Source organism: Manacus vitellinus, unplaced genomic scaffold (genome assembly GCF_001715985.3).
Source record: "Manacus vitellinus isolate BGI_N305 unplaced genomic scaffold, ASM171598v3 scaffold_37_pilon, whole genome shotgun sequence".
NCBI lineage: Eukaryota > Metazoa > Chordata > Aves > Passeriformes > Pipridae > Manacus > Manacus vitellinus.
The window spans coordinates 2,639,622-2,660,836 of NW_021940517.1; positions in this window are offsets into that span (position 1 = coordinate 2,639,622).

The following is a 21,215-nucleotide window of genomic DNA, read 5'->3' on the forward strand; positions in this document are numbered from 1 at the left end:
ATCACCACCTAGTAAAGGTCCAGATCATGTGGACCTTGCAATGGGGGAAATCAGACTGCTGACAGTGCTGCTGCAGCCTGTCAAAGACCCAACACACAAATAATGCTGCAGAGTTACAAGCAAAGCGAAGCACCACGCTTCCCAGCACACTTCCCCTTGCCTCCTCCGTTCGGTTAGTTCAGCTCTTACCTACTTCTTCGCAGTGCTTGGGCATCTGTGAGCCCCCCAAAGGCTTAGTACAAGATTATTCAGACAGAATAACCCCCAGTACAAATTACGAGCACCTGCCCACAACGAGATTACAAAGTGCTGTGGCAGAAGTGTAGCTGTGCCATTAAAACATGAGTCCCATGCCATGCAGACTGTTAGTCCCACAAGCCAGGCTGCTGAAGGCTGCTGGCAGGATGAGTCAGCCCTCAAGAGTCAGCCAACACAGGCTGAAGAGTTTAGTCTGAGGTAAAATGTAAACACTTGTGCCATGATATCATCCATAATAGATGATAAGTCATGGTATCACCTTCATGTTTCTTCCCCTCCCTTCCTAATTGACTAAATAAAGAATTTATCAGAAACTGGTCTGTTTTTTTAATCTATGTTTCAGTATATTCCTTATATAGTTTATATACTGGGAAAACGGTACTAGTTCTTTAAAAAAAGTTTCCAATTCAAGTAACAGCACACAGCTCGATTAACTCGTTATTCATCCATGGAGACTATGGAATTAAACTGAATTTTCAGTTAAAGACAGAAATGAGAAAGCAAGAATAAGAACATAATACATTGCATACATTTAGTTGTGCTATACTCTGCAAAGAAACGTTTTAGCAAATGTTGCAGCAATCGTTTAGGATATCCCATTCCATCCCATATCCAAGTAAGTTTTGAAAGCAAACAATGTAAGATAGGGAATGAAAGGTCTTGATAGAAGAAACTTAAAAAAACTCAAACAAACAAAAGAAAAAGAAAAAAAAACAAAACAAAACCCAAAACAAAACCCCACAACAAGTCTGACATTTGGGTTAGATTTTCTTGGTTTGGTTTTCAGAATTTTTATTAATAAGAAATAGAAAGCAAACAAAACCCCCAAAATACATCCCACCAAACAAAATCTTACAATAATAACTGTAATAAATCTTCAACCCAAATGCTCGGCTTGGCACAGGAGCGCTGAGTTTGGATGCTACAGTATCCATTGGATTTGTATGAGACTGTTCAGAGAGGCACTGCTAACACTGTGCTAACTTTTTGTTATATATTTTCTCAAACATTGAGACCAAAGTTTTCAGAAAGAAAAAAGACTGTAATGGCTTCAGACACCTAGTTAAGCAGCCTGTTTCTGAAAAGTGCTGATGATCCAGGAGCTCCTACTCACTTCAAAGTGTAGGATTTGGGGATGTTTGTTGCTTTAAGGTTTACGGTCTCTGCGTCTTAACTGAGAGACTGAAGAAATTACAACTAGTAGCTCATCTCCATTAAAATTAGAAAGAAGTGCTAGACTGATTTGTGGCATCTATTTCAGAGGCCAACATGTTCATGTCTTCACTGACCCTGCTGGAGGAATAAGTAGTGTAAAGAAATGAGGATACCCCAGGGAAAACTTTGCTAAGGGGCAACAGGGCACCTCAGCACAAAATCCTTGAACTGACAGAAGCCACAGCACATGAGAGAGAGGACAAGAACTGTTTCTGCCTGCAGGCTAGTTGTAAATGAACAATATTCAGCTTACTGCTCCGACTGTATTTCTGTTAGCAAGCCAGCTTAACAAGATTTTGTAAAAACAGAATCACAAGGTGGGCAATAACAGTCCAAGACAGCATGTGGAAACTCATAGCTAGACAAAATAATACCATCAGGAGCAAAAACCTTAATGCATATTGGGGGAGGGGGTGCAGAGGAGGGGGGAAACACCTATCAAGTAATAAAGCTGTTGTGCAGCCAAGCTGACAGATCAAACCTACAACCTGTAACATTTAGACACTGATGTCCACAGGGATTTTGCGGACTGGCATATCACCCAAATAAATGTGCTATTTCACTCCAGGCAGGATTGTTCCCCAGTGCTTCCCGAAAATATGGCATGTTTCACCCACGAAAATTTTGGAAAGCCTTTCTCCTCTTCTGAGGAAAAGAAAGAATATCAACCGCAAAGAGTAAGAGTCTGTAAAAGAATGTCACTGTTAGCAACCTGAGTGACAGACAGGAAGGAGATTTCCACAATTGGCATTTGGTGAATTGCAAGCCATAAAAACTGTTTGGAGATTGCTGGGTTGTCTGCAGTTTCTAGTTACAGCCGTTTAATTCAGTGTGTTACTAAAAGATCGTATTTTGTTTATATTATTTATTTCAGAATTTCTTCATATATCAAAGTAAAGTAAGAAAACAGAACATCACGCTTCTTACTAGGTTATTTTTTCAGTGACTGCGTAACTAGAAAAGTGGTTTTAATATCTCATATCTTTGCACCTATCACTGGAAAAAATAATTACTCTTGTAGTTACTGTTGTAAACTGCCTTCCTTTTGCCTGATATATTTTGCTTTTATTGTGTTTCATGTATAGTCATTATTTACTGCTTTTAAACCTGCTGAGTTGTTATTATTATAATGCATGAATTGTTCAAAGATATATGCATCTATGCCAAAGCTGCACCTTAATAATTCCAGTCCTCAGTGCCAATTGGCCCATTTTAGCTGAACTGGAGATAGAAAATCCTTTCCAGCACCAAGAAAACATTCAGAGAAAAATATAAATAAAGTTTTTCTGAAAACAAATTTCTTCTTGTAATTCAAAGAATTTAACACATAAATATTGGCTACCCCTTCTGCCCAACATCCTCCTGCCTCCTAAACTTCACACTTTTTTCCTTCTTTTGGTGTTCAAAATTTTGTTTGATGATAAAAATCAGACATTGAGATCTGAATTGTCTGCCTTTGAACTTCCCTATTCAGCAAGTCCTGGTAGCACTCGTAAATAGCAGTTATCTGGCTGTAGAGATCCTAGTACATTTTTAGCTGGGACAGGGGGAGGAAGGTAGGTGTATCACTAATTTACCCATGATAGATTTTTTTTTTTGTTGTTGTTAAACATATGTATTTTTCATCTTTTAATCAACATACTTATATAAATCCTGGATAGAAGGAAAATAAAAGGAAAAGCTGAAGTGACTCAAGTTGTTTAGCAAGTTGAAACTGTTTAAATAATAAGCCCTTTGAAATGTCATTTCACATACTTGTTTTATTGTGTCCTTAAAACTGAAGAGACAGACTGCTCCAATATATACCTAACAAATCTACCTGCGTTACATAGTTAAAAGAAACTAATTAATGCAACAAAGAAGATAAGGCATAACTTTCCTCTCCTCATAGTGCTACAGACCTCTTTAGGAGCACAAAAATACTAACACTTTTATTAGATGCAAGTACCCGTTGACTAATTTGGAAATTGAGACGTTCAGTGCACAGAGCAACGAATATGAGCAAAACCACCTTGTACAGAATACTTTACAAGTATCGTAAAGCACAGGCCAGTAGTAACTGCTTGAAGGAAATGTCCATACTGGTGGTGGCTTTTTTTCCTGGGGAAAGGGGAAGGAACCAGCAGATTTAGTCCAAGAACACTTTTCCTTTCTCAGTGTCTGGAAGCCTCTTCGCTCTGAACTCACCTTGAAAGAACCCGGGCGGGAGGCTTTAATTTTTAGCTGCTGGCATGTGCGATTATTTGCACACTTTCCAACTCTGGACTACAGATACCAGAGGGCAGCAGGGTTTTCCAGCTGTACGCAACTGGCAACTCCTGCAGGGCCCCAGTAGATGGCAACATTGACCTGAGTGTCCTTCAGCACCCGCCCGCCTCCCCTGAGCCCCGGCATCCGCCTGCCTGGGACCCGCACGCTCTACAAGGGGATTTGAGTGATGCCTACGGCTTGTTCCTATATGCTGCCCGAGTCTCTGGGAGTTTGGACCATTAGCTGCCTTAATGTACAGAGAAGTGACTTCAGCTGCATAATATGCCAAACAGAGATGTGGGATCAGAGAAATAGTAAAAGGAGGAAAAGAAAAGCCATAGGAATCAGCTTTCTGAAAGAAAAGTACATTTCAAGCTTCCAACAGAATTGTAGAATCATAGAATTGTTTGGGGCGGGACATTTCATCCAATCCCATTGCAATGAGGAGGGACATCTTCAATTGGCTCAGGTTGCTCAGAGTCCTCTCCAGCCTGACCTTGAATGTTTCCAGGGAGGAGGCATCCACCACCTCTCTGGGCAACCGGTTTCAGTGTTTCACCATGCTCCTTCTCAAAAACTTCCTTATATCTAATCTAAAATGACTGCCCTTCATTTCCAAACCATTACCCCTTGTCTATCTCAAGAGGCGCTGCTAAGAAGTTTGAATACATGGTGTCTTTTCAACTGCATACAATTACTGTCTCTGGCACTACAGAATTATAGCTGTCATATTACTGCATGCCATCGTCCTGCAAATGACATGATGGTACTTGAAGAAAAAGCACATTTCTTGTAGTTATTAGCAAGGCATGAGCTAAGACCTATATGTGTCAAACTGCACCCTGATGAAGTAAACACCAAAGCTGAGCACTAACCATAAGAAAATATTGAGACTATGCCACAACACTCACTACAAAAGCTTTTTTAAAAAGTATCCTCTGACATAGCACATATTTGCATATGCTATTATGCAAGTAAATACTGTTGAATACCATCCCTCTAATGTCTAGGTTAATCAAAGTCAACTCCAGTGTGACACACAGGTGTGTATATTCCTATACTGAAATACACCAAAGAACTCCTTACCAGCCTTCATCTGTAGACTCTCACCTGCTAGCAGTTGAAAACAATGAGCACTGAAGCAAAGGAATAGCAAAATACCACACCTAAAAATCTCATTTCCCTTAGTCTATATGCTTTCAGCATTTTAGGCTATATAGTCAAATTTTTCTCTTGCCTGCACAGACATAAACAAAGACTAAAAATAAACAAATTAATTGGACATACCAGTAGAGTAACCACAACTGATGCCAGAATCCATTCTCTTACTAGCTAAACTAACCAACACAGAAACTCTCTTGGCAGCCGGGTACTAAGCAGGGAGTTCTAGCCCTTGGGCAAGAGAACCATTTCCTTTCAGAAATCCTGAAATTCAGTACTGTTGGTTACGAGGTAACCTGCCATAATGGCATGACCTGATCAATCAGGGCTTGCTTCATCATACCTTCCTCATCATCCTCACCAAATGCTCATTTGCCATTTATCCTCTTCTCTTTGCCATGTTTGATACTCCCCTTTTGTGGTTATTCTGTACAAAGACAAATCAGTGCCAAAAAAAAAAAAGAGAGGTGGCAATGGCTACCTTCTGGTTTGTCTTTGCCAATATATAATTCAGACCCTGCTAAAATATGTGCAATTCAGGCATCTATTTGAGCATGTAATTGAGCATTTAATTCATAAGTACTTTTCATTTTGCTACTAAGAAGCAATAACATAGGCTAACACTCTACTTCAATATATAAGGAACTAGTGTGAGTACTGTATTTCTAAGGCTTTGAGTAACTGACTCAATACATGTTCCTGGGCTGCTGCCCCTTGGTACAAAACTTGGGGCTAACTGCAGCCAATAACCAGAATGAAGCTAGAATATAGCTGGCTGTAATAACACACTTCTCCACTGTCATGGTTTGAGAACCCCAAAAATCCAATTCCCAAGTCCAAGTCCCCCTCCCACATCTCAACCCAATGTGAGGTGGGTTTTCCAGACACCACACGAGACTCAAAATGGGGGAAAGGGAATATATATTACAATGACTGTACAAATAAATATTAAAATACATTATATACAATCTTAATTATCTCTACCATGACATAAAAGTATTACACTGGATCAAATCTCTTCTCCCCTCCAAATAAAAGTCCAGGAGGGAAGAAGGAAATGATCTTTTCTACTTTCAGAGCAGTAGACTAAGGCAGCAGGCTTTCTTCTTCTCATGCATGCAGCAGCTGTGGCTGGATCTCTGCCAGTACTCACGAGAGGGTATCCAAGCCCTCTCGGCCACTCGTCTTCAAGCCAGGGTCTTCTTTTCCAGGCTTCTTCTTCCTGGCTGCGTTTCCCAGGACAAGGGCGCTATCACCACGTCACACCACGAAGTGCAAGGGTCTTTGTGACGGTCCTTATCTTCAGGGGATTCAAGTTCCCTTTTGTAGAGCTCTGTGCTCTGTCTCAAGCAGCGGGGGCGGGGGGCCAAGGTCACCCCCTCCTCATTCTTCTCGGAGCTTTTCAGCTCCTCTCTGTAGTGCATGTTGCACTTCACCCCTCCCTTCTAGGAAGTGAGGGGTCTCCAAGGAGCTTGGGGTCTTTTGGTTCAGTTTACTTACCCCAACTCTGTCTCTGTCTGAGCTTAGTTCTGCTCTCTCTGCTGCTGGCTCTCTTTTCCCGGACAACTCGGTGTCTCTCCTGCTTGGCTGTAATGCCTCTGCTGCTTCTTATCTCTTCTGGCTCTCTGCCACCGCTTCTTCGGTCAGTGCAGTTCTGCCGCTGCTCTTGCTGCTTCTTACAGTAGAGAAACTTCCCCCAGCTCTTAGCTACAGATGCCTGGCCCGGTTTAACACTTTTCCAAGTCTCTGCTGGACACTTCTTCTACAACTACTTTCTCTTCAGTTCTGCTTGTGATATGTTTATATTTTGCAGAAGCGCTCATTGGGTAAAACCTCAAAACTTCAAGAGTCACCACCCCCTGGGGTTTTACCATTTTATAACTGCAGGGGGAAAACTGTTTCCCCCCACCACATCCACACTACACATATTTAAATGCCAAGAACCTTCTTCTGGTTCTCAGTCTTCTCCAGTAAACTGGATTGGAAGTTGTGCATACATACTGACAAGTTAACACTCAGCAGACACACTCTTCTGTACAGAACAGAACTGGACAGCAAAATTCTACAGGCTGCACTGGCAAACCACAAAAATGTCATCCTAAGCAACCTATAAATCCTGATGAAATGCAAGGCTTCTTGCGCCATGTGTGATGCAATTAGTGTATCAGGGACATCCATACTAGGTAGGCAGGTGTGACTCATAACCTGCAGGACATGGGCAACACTTGGAGGTCTGAACAGATGGCCTGTGGCAGTACAACAGCTCTGATGACTCACAGATATGCAAGACTTGCCGAAAGTTTTGATACAAAGAAGTTAACTATGTTAATTGGTTGAGTGTCTGTTGCACCTCTAAAAACACACAGAATTGTGTTGGGATACAAGAGAATCAAAGCATTTCTTAAGAGCACAGACCAAAAAAGGAGTTTTTTAAAAACATCTCACTAAAACTGATCTGGAAGAGATGCACTACCTGGTTGAACAAGCTATTTGTCAGACCCTCTCTAAGCAAGTATTCCAGGCAAGTACAACATACAGGTTGAGGATAAGCACGTGCTCTCATATTTGAGGTCTGGGTTGGAATGGGTTGTTTAGTGGCAAGACTGTAAAACAGGTCAGATCTTTGTCCTGCACTGACCTGTGAGCTCATATCTGGCTTGAGGAACTAAAGTATTCATGTACCAGATACAGAAAAATCCCACATTAGTGTATTCTATCTGCGAGATGTTTTTTCTTGGTTTATTCTAAATTATCAATGGCTCAGTATCCAACTCTGGCTAAAGCCTTATACTTTTCTGGGCTCACCAAATTTCTAAGTGTCATTCCAAAAAAACAGCCATTTCAGAAAGCATCCTCTCATCCCAAATCATACAGGCCACAGCTTTTGTGGGAACGCTTCTGAGGCGGTTCAAACTCCCACACCAGAAGTCAAAGACAACACGAAACAGTTAACATGCACATTCACTTGTCCCTCACAAGTGCTATTTGAGATAAAGGCTGACCACAACTTTCTTGTTTGCAGAAGACTGACACGTGCAAAGAAAACAGTTACCAACTTGCAGAAATATCTGGCATTACTGACATTATTCCTGCACAACATTGCTTCTCTCTCTCACTAGTACAATTCATTGCTGTGAAATCTCAAGAATGCCAGTGATTGATTTTGAAAGTCAGTGAATAGTTAATACATATCCAATAAGCAGCAAAGTGAGGCAGATGTGACAGCAAACAAAATGACAGTACAATAAAAATGACTGACATTTAAAAAGAAGCTTTGTTTTGTTAAAAGAAAACAACAACAAGACACAAAAACATAAGCATAAAGCACCACTACTTCCTTCTCCAGCTTATTTGCAAAATCCATTTCACTGGTTAAACACCAAAGCACTGCTCAAGAGGCAAATTGCTTGAAGTGGGAAGAATCTCACTTTCATTGTAAGTAATACATTGTTACCAAGGACACGAGCAAACATGCATAATCCTGGTGGTTCCCACCCTGCAGAAAGGCCTGTGGCACCTGCTGTGTTGAGAAGAGTGGAAGGCAGCCTTGGCACCCACCTAGCAGCCCTCACTCTCCAAGTATGAGGCAGCAACAGTGCCCAGAGCAAAGAAACATAACAATAATACCTTATGGCACAGACAATGTCTTGTGAGAGGGCTAAAGGAAGAAACTTAAAATCAGCGGCAGTAATTCCATCGATGCCTGTTCTCCTCTCATTTTTAAAGCCAACATTTGAAGGATCCTGAGCAGCAAAGAGAAGCAAACCTTTACAGTTCTGTCAAAAGCAGCAAGGGGGAAAAGCACTGATTATTCTATGGTTTTAAATCAATGAACACTCGCATTGAGTTACCAGCCAGGGATGCCCTGCCTCTGAGGTCGAAGCTGACAGATGGTGCAGGTGCTTGCGTTCTCTAGAGGCAAGATGATGCTGCTGAGAATCGTGTGTGCAGTACAAGATTTATGAGAGAAAAATGGAACCATGCCACAGACTGAGGTATTTTGTTGTTGTGCTATGTCCCTAAGCTCCTGTCTACTCTTCTTCACATCAACCTTATTTTTCTATTTTACCCTCCCCCACTCCATCGTGTAGTATCTCCCTGGTGATATTCCATTTGCCTCTTCCCACACAGAGGTTCCCAGCAGCATTATTCTGAGACAATTCAGTAAGCATCCTGGAGCTGAGCTCAACGCTTTAGTCTACAGTGAACATACAAAACAGACATATACATAAGTTTAGATGAAGAAGTATTGTTGTGAGTCAGTGGCTATTCACTTCTTCCCTACCAACACAGGTATGAAGTTTATTTCTGGACCAATATCAAAGGGGCTTGAAGATAGCACAGCAAAGGTGCAGAAAGCAAAACAAAGAAGTAATTAAACTACCATAAGAAAACATTCTGGAACAAGACAGTCTAAGACTCCTTTTAAGCTCATGCAACTCTCCACCTGCAAAGCTTAAGACTTTGTGTGCAGTATATCTTTTACTGTTGAGATTACATACCTCCTGCAGCACCAGTCATTCAGCCTTGAGATGGGTGAAGAATAAATCAACCAGTGGTTGTTGAAAGAAGAGGAAACAACAGAAGTAACAGAAGGCTGGCCTCACACAAGAGTGAGTTACAGTGTGCAGCATCCTGGCATGTACACAAAGAAAAGCAGAAAAAGCATTCAGCAGATGAAAAATCAAGTACATCTTGGTATATCTGTCCTTCCTTTATGTGACCCAAATCTTAGCCCAAATCAACACAACTGTTGAGAAGTCACTGTAAATGTATTGTTAAATTCAAGTTCAAATCTGCCTGTTTGTGTGCTAATGTTCTTAACTGGTCATTCACATGTTGGATTAATTGCTGGCAGTAGATAAGATACTGTATTGAACCCCAACACAAATCAACACTGTCTTATGTCAACATTGCTTCATCGTTCTGTTAGATGATGCATTGTCTACTTTTTCTAAAGAATTTAAACAAATACCCACATTATACTCCTAATTTCATTACATTATCTTTTTCCCCACACAGAAAGATTTTTGCCATGCAAAAGCACCTTCATCACAACACATATAAATTAAGACAAGGGCCAGAATCCACAGCATTCAAAAGAGGGATACACTTGCAGTGAGGCAACACTTGGCATTGCCCCATCTAGGTTTTAGGTATTTAGCTCACAGACTAGCATTCACAAATCCAAGCCAGACACCAAAATCTGACATAGCCTGGGGCTAAAGGGCTGAAGACTTGCCCTCTCACAGCAGCACTGACTTTTTTCATACCCTGGCTGTAGAGGTGTGAAAGAAAAACCCCTAAAGAAGTACACAAGAAAAATGTTTCTCAAATCTACACTCAGATGTTGCAGTCAGATTGTAGTGAATTAGCTATCAATTTAGACATCTATAGAAGCTGGGCTCCCTCACAAGCAGAAACATTTCACTGTCAGCTCTCTGATGGTGAAAACTGTCCTACAAAATGGCACACTTTGAGTAACAGGCTAGTAGTGGTCACCACACTCACTTCTCTGCATGAAGCAGTTCACACCCACATTCCCTCACCTTCCAGGAGAGCAACATAACAACCAGGCTATTGACTACATTGAGGAAGAATATTTAACTTCTCTTCTGAGACTAACAGACAAGGCAAAGAGACACACATGAAGCAATAACTCTTCCCTAAGACCAGGACATGAATCAGGCAGAGAGGAATCCTCCACTTCATTGGTTCCTAAAACTATCAATTTTTCTTTTAATTATGGTAATGTGAAAGAAACAGTAACCCACTAATAAATTTTTCCTCTTCCAAATCCTTGTTTCCTGCCTCCTCATGAACACAGTTTCCCATGCACACGAAGCTGCCCTTGAAATCCTAAGAGCTGTTTTTGAAACTGGAGCTCCACAAGTCAGATATGACATAGTTTCACAGAAAAAAAAAATATTTATTACTCATAGACAAGCAATAAAAATACCATTCAGGCAACTGTTCACACTGTGGAAAGAGACCAAGTTACATGATCTTTATTTGTTCCCTTCCACACAGACTACCTGGCAGATGAAATACAAGAAGGCCGCCATTAGTATGCTCAGAACTTGAAAGTTTGGGTTTGCCAGCCTTTTACCAGGTAACACAGTCAATATCAACCAGAATATGTCAACGTGCAGTCCAAGAGGCTGCTTAATTAGGCAGGTTCTGGCATTTTCCACTGGCCAGTGCAGGGAGCTGTTGTAAAACCCATCACTGTAAGGCATAATAAACTCCTAGATACACAACTAGGCTGCACAAGGAAGACCAAATTCTAAGCAGTAAGTGATGTTGAGATCACTTATAAAAAGGCTACATGAGCACATAAATAAAGGGGGATGGTTGAACTACTTCATACTTAACTTCAGTGTGCTTGACCCCACAACCGTGCTGTGCATGTGTGTGTGACTGCCTCGGGGTGCTCTTTTCAAAGAGGAGAAAGTTAAGGCCACCCTACTTCCTGCCTTCTCAAAGAAATGGCACCTAATGTACCACCTTGCCTGACCCAGCAGCTGCCAACATGTGTAGGATTGCCTGGCTGCCAGCACAGAGCTGAGGTTTTTCACAGAGGTTTTCCAGCACTCTCAGTTGTCTTCACTTCTGCAAGCTCCAACAGTAGCAGTTTCCAGCTATTGCTCCTCCTGGCTGAGTCTTTCCATCCCATCCCTGACCCGAATCTATATCGTTTTCCCAGGCATTTGAGTACAGATCACTTTCCCCAAACCTGTTGCCTCCAGTTCATGTCCTTGTTGTATCCCCAACCACAGGCATGAGAGGCTGGCAGAGAACACTGGTGTACAAAAAGCTGTTCCCGTAGCCACTTCCGGCGTCCTGATCTCAGAAGGCAGCCGTGGCTGATAGTAAAGTTCTGCTCCATGCTTCAAGCCATCATTTTAAACATGCTTCAGACTGAAAAGGCCTTCAGAAAACAGAACCAGCAACTTGCAATTTAATAAGGCTTTTGAGAGTGTATGCAGAGTAACAAATTTCACTTTTAATCCATCATTTTATCAAATGCAGAAAAGTTAAAAAAAGGGGGGAAAAGCTGCTATTGGACACAGAAATGCAACAAGTATCTAATTCTTACTGTAAAGGACAGAGAAGTTACAGTAGTAACAGTAGTTATACTACTAATATGCATTGAAATGGGTGTACTTTTTTTATCCTTCCCAATTTTTTCCTGTGAACAATTGAGCTATTCCTTTTTCCTCTGAAATGCCAAAGACATACATATTTACCTGATGCACACACCTGGAACAGAATTTAATCCCCTCGGGAGGTGGTTTAATGGTTAAAATATAGCACCAGGATGTAGGAGACATGCAGTTCTAAATACACAAAATACCTTACCCACTTATAATTTAATCTGGATTAGAGGATAACCAGTCAATGCTGCAGTACAAATATTTGGCAGTAGCCACAGCCAACTGCCATGCCAGAAACATATTAGGCAGAAGAAAAGAGCTGCTTGTCTCATGTAACTTTTATGTCAAAATACATTATCTGTGACTGTACATTACACCTCAGCATTGCTTTGTGTGGAAGATAAGATGCTCTGATTTAAAGCATTATAAATGTTTGCTAAATGCCCTAATTTTCTTGTCTTCTTTCAAAGTGGCACTTTATTATTAGCTTACAGAGTGTGCTAAGTAAGCAGATAATTTTATATTTTTCCTAATTCCTTATTGCCACCTTAAAAATCTGTATTTTAGTAATATTCCTTTGAATAAGAAGAATGTCTGCTTTACCTCGGCATTCAGTGATGAACAGCCACATTCAGCTCCTTGTTACTATGGCAATATTACGTAGGAGGTCCAGAAACAGATTGAAGCTTTTATCATCTCCCTTTGTACTCAGGATATACTTTCTCCACCCTCACCTTCTTTATTTTTGAACAAAACAGCCACAAAGAGGGATGGTGAATCATTCAGAGAATCAAAATAAAGGTTACTTTATTAACTTTGTTGTTATATTAACTGAGGATGAATTACAGGCCTATAAATAGGATATAAACATCAAACACCTTAAGATTTGTTCTTGTAAACTGTTTGCCTTCTTTTCATGATGAAAAAAAACAAAAAAGAAGCCTTAGTGACCCACTCTGCTAGCTTCTCAAGCAAAACTGAACCTCTTTGTTGTCTAGCAGTATCCAGGCAATGGTGTGAGCAAGGATCACTCACACGACTTGCTATTTCCCCTGTAAACAACGAAACCAGTCAATGCAGGCACATTTGTGAGCATCAGGTGTGATGAAATCCCACTTTTTATGTGACCCCATCCAAGAGGCAAGAGGCTCCTGCGTGACTACTAACACCACGTCCTCTCTGTTCATGTGCTTCTAACTAGCAATGATTTAAGCCCCCCCACTCCCACCTCTCCTAAAGGGAAAAAAAAAGGGTGCAGAGTAAACTCTCTGAGCAGTCAGTGGGACACAAATTGTATTCTGACCAGGCAGGCATAGTCAAGATTTATAGCAAAACATCTCATCTGACTCAGCCCCTCGTGGAAGCTCTCCCTAGTTGTCAAAGCAAACCAGATGAGCAAAGGATTTGATGGCTTAGGAAGCAGGCATGCCAAGCAGCTCAGCCAGCTGAGCCAAGCAGGTCCTGCCACAGCCGGGTATCAGCCAGGGGTGGCACAGCTGTCTGCAACCACTTCCCTGAGTTCTTTCTGCTCTGCTTGCAATCTGTATTCATCCAGAGGTTAAAGACACATTTAGTACCTCCAAATTTCTTTTTAAACTCATCATTCTGAAGTTAAAAAAAAAGAAAATAAAGTCACAGGACATTTTTCCTCCCCCCCCCCCCAAAAAAAAAAAAAAGATATCAACCCTTCAGACTCAAGAAAGGTGTGTTTTAGGATTTCTAACTTGATACACTACAGTTCTCCAGGTGCTCTCTGATGAGAGCACCACTTGGCACGTGACTATTTGTAGTCCTTGCTTCTACTTATACTTCAGTACTGCTCTAGACAACCCATTTTCTTTCTCCTTTGCCTGTCCCTAGTCTGAAGTTTTGACAGCTGCATATTCTCAATGTGTGTTCCTGTGGCTTTCAGCATTTTTAAAATAACTTACCAGTGGAGGTAGAGATTCCTCATTACGAGATTTAAGCCTATGGGTCATTGACTTTCTTTTTCAGAAATTTCATTAAATCCTTTGAAATAACCGGCACGTTCCAAACAATCCACAAATTGGAGCATTTTTTTAATCATAAGAACTCCAAAAAAAGAAAAAAGAAGACACTCCCAACAGTAAACTGTCAGTATGACAAGGTTAGCAATAAGCACATAAATGCCCTATCTTGCGCAGTAAACTTGCCCAAACATGCCAGGAACCAAAAACCAGTCCAAAAAGCATTGTAAGCATGGATATGAATTCAATATTTGCTATTTCACAGTAATTTCCCCCTGCAATATTGCCAGTTTTTAATTAGAGATATCATAGTGATCATTAACAGTATCTGGGTCAGACTATATCCCATTTCTAGAGAATCTTTTGTAACCTCATTGAGAAAAATTAAGAAGCCATGAGATTAATATTTTCCATGTATGTGTAATTTAAAGGAATCACATCCTAATGACATCCTGTGCATTAACTCACATGTACATCTGCCAAGACATATTATTTTCTACCTTAAAATGACCTGCATGAAGTCTACACACAACATTTTTCTCAAAGTTAAAAGCAGCTCTGTGACTACGTACAAACTGAAAAACATGCAATCTCCATAGACCATACAGTTGAATACAGTGAGTAGTACAAAATATCTTCTTAACTAGTACTTAACACCAGGGCATCATAGTGGTCCTTTTTAATGATGTTTGTGCAGAGTCTTTGGACCTGTCTCAAGAAGAAATTTCAGGCATTGCAAATGATATGGAGAAGGCATGTGAACGTACAGGACAACTCACCTGGTAAGAGGCATGAAATTCACTCTCAAGATTTGTTCAGTACTTCATATGGTGGTAAAAGAGTAACTTCCTTGGCTCAGGTGCTTCACGCACCGAGTGCCTTTTCTGCAGAATTTTCCTTTTACTTCCTCCTATTTCTGTCCTAGTCCTAAATAGCCTCTGATAGTTTTTAATTTAAAGCTTTGAGAGTTTGGTTGCTTAGTGCTGTTCCCACTCGGATTTTGTTATTTAGAAAATTCCCTGGCAAAGTGAATGCTGTGAATCATTTCCTAGCTCCTCACTGTGTGAGGTATCTGCCCGGCTGTTGGGACCGTGCTGGTGGGTAAAACTCAGGCAGCCAAGAGAATGTTTAGGGGAAAAAAAATCAGAATACCAGAATTTGCTACAGTTTGCTCTCTCCTGTGCTAATTGCTAAGAAGGTAATAGCTTCTGTGCTAATTTATTTTTATGCTTAATTAGGAACTCTTTTTTCCTTTCATTCAAAGCTCAGCTCTTACCAACACCCAAGTGGGATGGTGACAGGAAAGATAATGGAAGTATTACACTCCTTTTAGTCAGAGTGCTGAGAGCTGAACATCAGCTAACTCTCACTGAACAGTTCATTTAACCAAAAAGTAAAACTAATTCCAGAAGAAGAAAAAATTCTTAGAGTTTTTATTACACCTAGCACTTCCATCCAAAATGTGGGCCCTTACAATAAGAAGGACCTAATGTCATTGTCGTGGTTTAAGCCCAGCTGGCAACTAAACACCTTGTAGCCATTCATTCACCACCTCCCCACCCCCAGCCATGGAATGGAAAGGACAATCAAAAGTAAAACTTGTAGATTGAGATAAGAAAGGTTTAATAACTGAAAAAAAGTAAAATATAATAGCAATGATTATTAAAACAAACAAACAAACAAAAAACCACAAAACAAACAAGTGATACGCAATACAATTGCTCACGACCCGCTGACCAGTGCCAGACCCCGAACCCAGATAGGCCCCCATTCTGGGTAGCTCCCCCAGTTTATATACTGGTCATAATGTTCTGTGGTATGAAATACCCCTGTGGTATTCTGGAGTTCTGGTCACCTGTCCCCGCTATGGTGTCTCACAGTTTTTCTTTTGCGTACCTCCTCACTGATACAGCATGAGATATAAAGAAAGAGGCCTTGACTTGAGATAAAGAGGACTCAGCAAAAAACATCAGTGTGTTACCAACATTGCTGAATCCAAAACACAGCACAGTACTGAGAAGAAATTAACTCTATCACAAATGAAACCAGGACAGTCATTAACTCAAGACAACTGACTGCAAAACACAGACCGCATGTTTTTGATATCTTCAATTTTATGGGGAGAAAAAAAAAGCAACCAAGAAACCTTTAAGGCATCCTAGAACTCTCAAGCCCTCATTGTACACTGCAAGGAAGGGGAAAAAAACGGATTTAAAACAATGTACTTCCAAAATAACCTTTAACAACTCTTTCAATAAAATTAAAAGGGGCTAAAACACCTTATTTGATTGTCTATGCACTCAAATGTTATCACTGGGAACCAGCTTCCTTGTCTGAAAGTAGCTCCTAACCATACCACACTCATCTGCTTGTTTGGTCCTGAAGCTGGGTGAGATCCAGACCAGAGCCCATCAGCCAAGCAGCCCTGTTGCAGGCATTCATTCAGTGAGGGTCACAACGTTTTCCCTGTATTCTCAGAAGTAACAAGAGCAGCCATGAATAACAAACTACCAGCACTATTTCAAGAGACTATTACTTCAGATTTTGCTCCCTGGGAAGGGAAAAGAAACATTCTCATCTTTCTTGGAGGTCAGGAAGTGAACTGCAGTAACATTGGTTAGGATAGTTACTTGGCATCCTTTGGTCTCTCCTCCTTACAGTGGTGTCAGCTGGGAGCTCGCACATCACCATACCTGGTCATTGCAAAGCAGTGATTTCTCTTCCAGGAAGTGCCAAAGCCAAACCTTCTCAAAAGCTCTTCTCTTTACAAAACCACCACCTAAAAGAGGCTTTTCTTAAGAGAGAAAACAGAATGTGCCTTTAAGTACCTCATAAAAACAACCCACAAAACCAAAGAAAGAGCCCCCCCAACTGTAAGGACAGTTGCTGTTCAAGACAGGCACCACCCCACTAGTCCTCTCAGGACAGCAGCCCATAAACTGATACTCTCATCCAGCTGTGTGTCAGATCCCTTAGGTACACCTGGGAAGGGCAGGTGGAGTTGTCTGTCAACGGCTCAGGGAATACCACTTGTCTGAGCTTTACAAGTGTTCTGGTGAGGAAAACCACAAAAAACCATAAAAACTGGGTGTGGTGGTTTAGACTTGGCTCCCTGCCAAGAGCCCAAGACCACAGTAAGAGACTTCCCCCCACCTCTACCCCGTTCTATGAACACAGGGGAAGGAAAGGGAAGAGGAGGAAAAAAAACAAACAAAAGACTGAAATAACAGAATCAAAGCAGTATATATATATATATATATTTACACTTATATACAATTACAAAAACTATATACATATAAGAAAGAGAACCCCAACACCCCAGAAAAAAATGAAAAACAGATATACGCAGCCAATAAAGAACTAACCAGCAAAATCTTAATACTTTCCTTAAGAACACAAAAGTCTACACCACCAGATCTCTCCTCTCGAATCAGGAAGAAGCAACAGCCTCTCAAAAACTCACAGGCCTCACAGTCCCACATGAGAAACCCAACCACAGGGAGGCTGCTTTGCTTTCTCCAACTCCGCCGGAAGAGATCTAACTTTCCGACTTCCTTCCCCCTTCTATTTATATTTCTACTTACGTAAAGAACAGAATAGAATATTGGGATAGGGGTACTTCCTTAGTTTTGACCTGGTTGTCAGGAAAAGGCCTAAACCAAACCACTACACTGGGCGACACCATGCTCTCCCCTCAGCTTTGAGATGGAAGATGGTACTGTCAGTGGAGTGGGAAAGTTGAGATTTGGGCTAGAACCCAAGAACAAACTCAGTGATGCTCGTGGTTGGGGCTGTTTGGTTATGGGTTTCCACTGTCCTCTCAGGCTTGCCAAGAAACAGCAATAAGTCCAACACTATTTATTATCTACCTTAAAAAAAAGAGAGGCCCAGAATATGTGTTGGTTGGGTGGTTTTTTTCCACTGTAAATCATACTGATGTGTTTGGTGGAAGAAGCTATCTACCCTGAAGCAATTATTGATTATTTTAAGCATCCATGGCACCAGCTGCTCCTAACTCTCCTTCAGCAGCTAAAGGGGTTAGGAATGGGAGGCTTAGGCTGAAGCACTTTGGAGATGGCTAATATACTGTAAAAACCACATGTAGTGGCTTTCAGGCTGCTTGTTGGTTCTTCTGGTAAAATCAAATCTATGCCATCTGAGAAGTATTCCTAAACACACCTGAATTGTTCACCAGTTCAGAAGAAGGGTTCTTACTTATGTCAGTACTTACACTGGGGCTGCTCCAGAGGCTGAGAACTGGAGGGAACCAGCAGTGGCCTTATCTGCCCAGGGAAAGCTCTCTCACCTTGGTGGAGCACATGTGCAGCAGAGGAACAAGGAGAAATGCTGTTTCACAGCACCCCACTTGAATTTTCCAGTCATGCCAATAGCAACCTGTTCTGAACCCATGTCTCAGATGGAGGAAGGCTCAGGCTGACTGGGGACCACTGGGATGGGAAGCTTTGGTTCTCAGCAGTTCAGAAGGCTCTTTCTCTTTCATCTATGAAAGGAACAATGATTAGTTCACTATAGGATGCCTATTGCCATATAATTAAATAATGGATATTAGATAGCAGTAGCGATGCTGCACTAAGACAAATGCAATGATTTATTTCGGGGTTTTCACCACTGTCTGAATTTCCACAGGCATTTTGGTCTTCTGAAGCCTGCCACTGAGCTCAAATGTCCATTATGACACATATTAATGACTGAAATGGTTTTGTTATGTTTAATTTGTCTGCAGTTTTTAGATATTAGAACCCAAAAGTTTTCTTTTTAACTGAAAAAATACTGAGAGATAAGCTGTGCAAAATTAACAGAAGTTACTGTTAGTACGTAGGAAGTAACTTCCTCTGTCTCCTCCAATATTGCTTATAAGATTTATGGGCATTTCAACTGAAAGTATTCAGAAGACTAGGGGTATCATTTATCATTCAAAGGGAACAGAAAGGGAGCAAATAAAGAAAACAATAAATCTTAATGTTACCATTTGGTGAAGGAGGTACTATTACAGTCAGGCATTAGTTATATGACTTCAGAGAATCCAGTGGCTCTTAACATCTGGCCCAAAATCAGGACTGCATAACATCATCTCAGGATGAGCCCATCTCAGTCCCACTTCCAGTTACCATGCACAATGACATACCTAACACAAAAGATTTTGTCTGCATGACCTCTGGACAGCTTTGCTCTAATCAATTCTTCAGGGGAAAAAAAAAGGTAATTCCCAAGTTCTCAAATTCTTCTTTCTAGTGTACTTTGAGCAGGTTCCTCCTTTGTCAGAGTTGGCAGTCATCTTCAATTTCACACCCCCTCAGCTCATGCTGTATTTTCTGCTGCTGTGCATTCAAATTTATTGATTTTTTTGCCACATTTCAGGCTCTGAACAAAGCAGCTTTCAGCCTCACAAGCTTAAATGTACTTCAGCCCATAATGAGTGAATCACTTTTTGTTGCAATTGGAGATACTGATTATAGTCTATATGAAACCATAGAGCAGTTTCAAGGAACAACATTAGGAGTCCAGGATGCTCATTTGTAAACTTGCATTTCCAAAAGAGACATAAAAGGAAAATTCGGCTATAGCTCAACTACTACAATTTTCGTTATTGTTAGAAGATGGAAAAACAACGATAAAAAGTGAGACTACATCAATCTAGCATATATTAAATTTGGCAGGAAATTTGCAATTGTTGAGGCATATTTGCTTGAAGATGTTACTGAAAATTGATAATTACAGTAGAACTACATGCAAACTCAGCTAAAGTGATATGAAGATGCATGTATTTCATCGCTATCACTACAAATGAATCTTTCCATTTGTGTATATGAAACAGACTCCGTAAATTCTCATGCCCCTTGCAGCCTTCGAGCATAGCTATTTCACACTTGTCTTACACTGGTTCATCACTTTTTCAATGGCAGTATAAATGCATTTAATAAATAAATATTTTCTCAAAGCATGTCATTCCTGAAATGTCAGGTGAAAAAAAATGGAAAAAAGTGCTTGAACAAACCAAAATGTAGCACACTACTACATGGTGCAATTAATATATAGAAAGGTTTATCTTCCATTATTTAATGGAACAGTCAACACAAAAGTCATTTGGTGTAAACAACTGACATCTAAGTGAAATGTATAATGCTCAATCTGTGGCACTAATCTTTGTTTTACTCTGCTAAGAGTAATTCAATTTAATGTGTTCCTATATGCCCAAACATTCATTTGCAAAACATTTATACAATCACAGTAAACGCTTAGGTCTGACTGTTGTTCTGAGAAGCTGGGTAACAATATGAGAACGGCAGTAGGTGGCCGAGACAACTGCCAGCCTATTAAAGATTTACCTTTCCTTTTCTGACGGTAATTTTTGTACCTCTCGCGGGTCCTCCTCACCTTTCCCAACACACAGAGCTCTGATGAGCACCAGGCACGGTCACAGCCCGGAGCGGGAAAGGCTGCGGTGGGCCCCGGCAATGTGAGGCCGAGGAGAGCTGACAAAGGATGCTGACGTTGCGCTCCCTCCCTCCTTCCTTCCTCCTCCACCTCGTAAATTGGCAGCAGCTCGAAAGATCGGGATGTGCCTGAATTACTGTCTGGGAAAGGGTGAAATCGCGCTGAACACGCACAGACCCAGCCGCTCCCCTTCCGTTGCCCAGCGCACATGCGGCCCCGGGCGCAGGGAACCGGATCAGCCCCTGCCCACTCCGCGGCCGCCCGCACTGCCTCCTCCTCCCGTTGTCCACGTCTCTTCTCGGGAGGGATGCTCCCCGCTGGCGCGGTGGCCACCCGTGCTCCCATCTGCCCCCAGCAGAGACGGGCTCGCCCCCCCCTGCTCGATATCCCGCCTCCGCCGCTTCAGCGTCTGCTTTGGAGCCGAGTTGTCGGCGACTGAATCAACAAGCTACCCTGTGAACGGCACCAGGCTCTTCCCACGGCGGTCGGCCCGCCATCCTTACCTTTAGGACACCGAGACAGCGAACACACGCTGGTGGAGACCGCCAGACTAGGGACGCGAAGCTACCAAGCCGCAAAGGCTACCGCAACACAAGAGCAATTTATTCAAATAAATAAAAATGAACTTTTATGTACAAATATACAAAACCATTACGCACATCTTATAAAGTATTCGTAAGTCTTAAAAAACCCCAAGGGTAGAGGCAGGACGCCCACAGCCAGCTGCCCT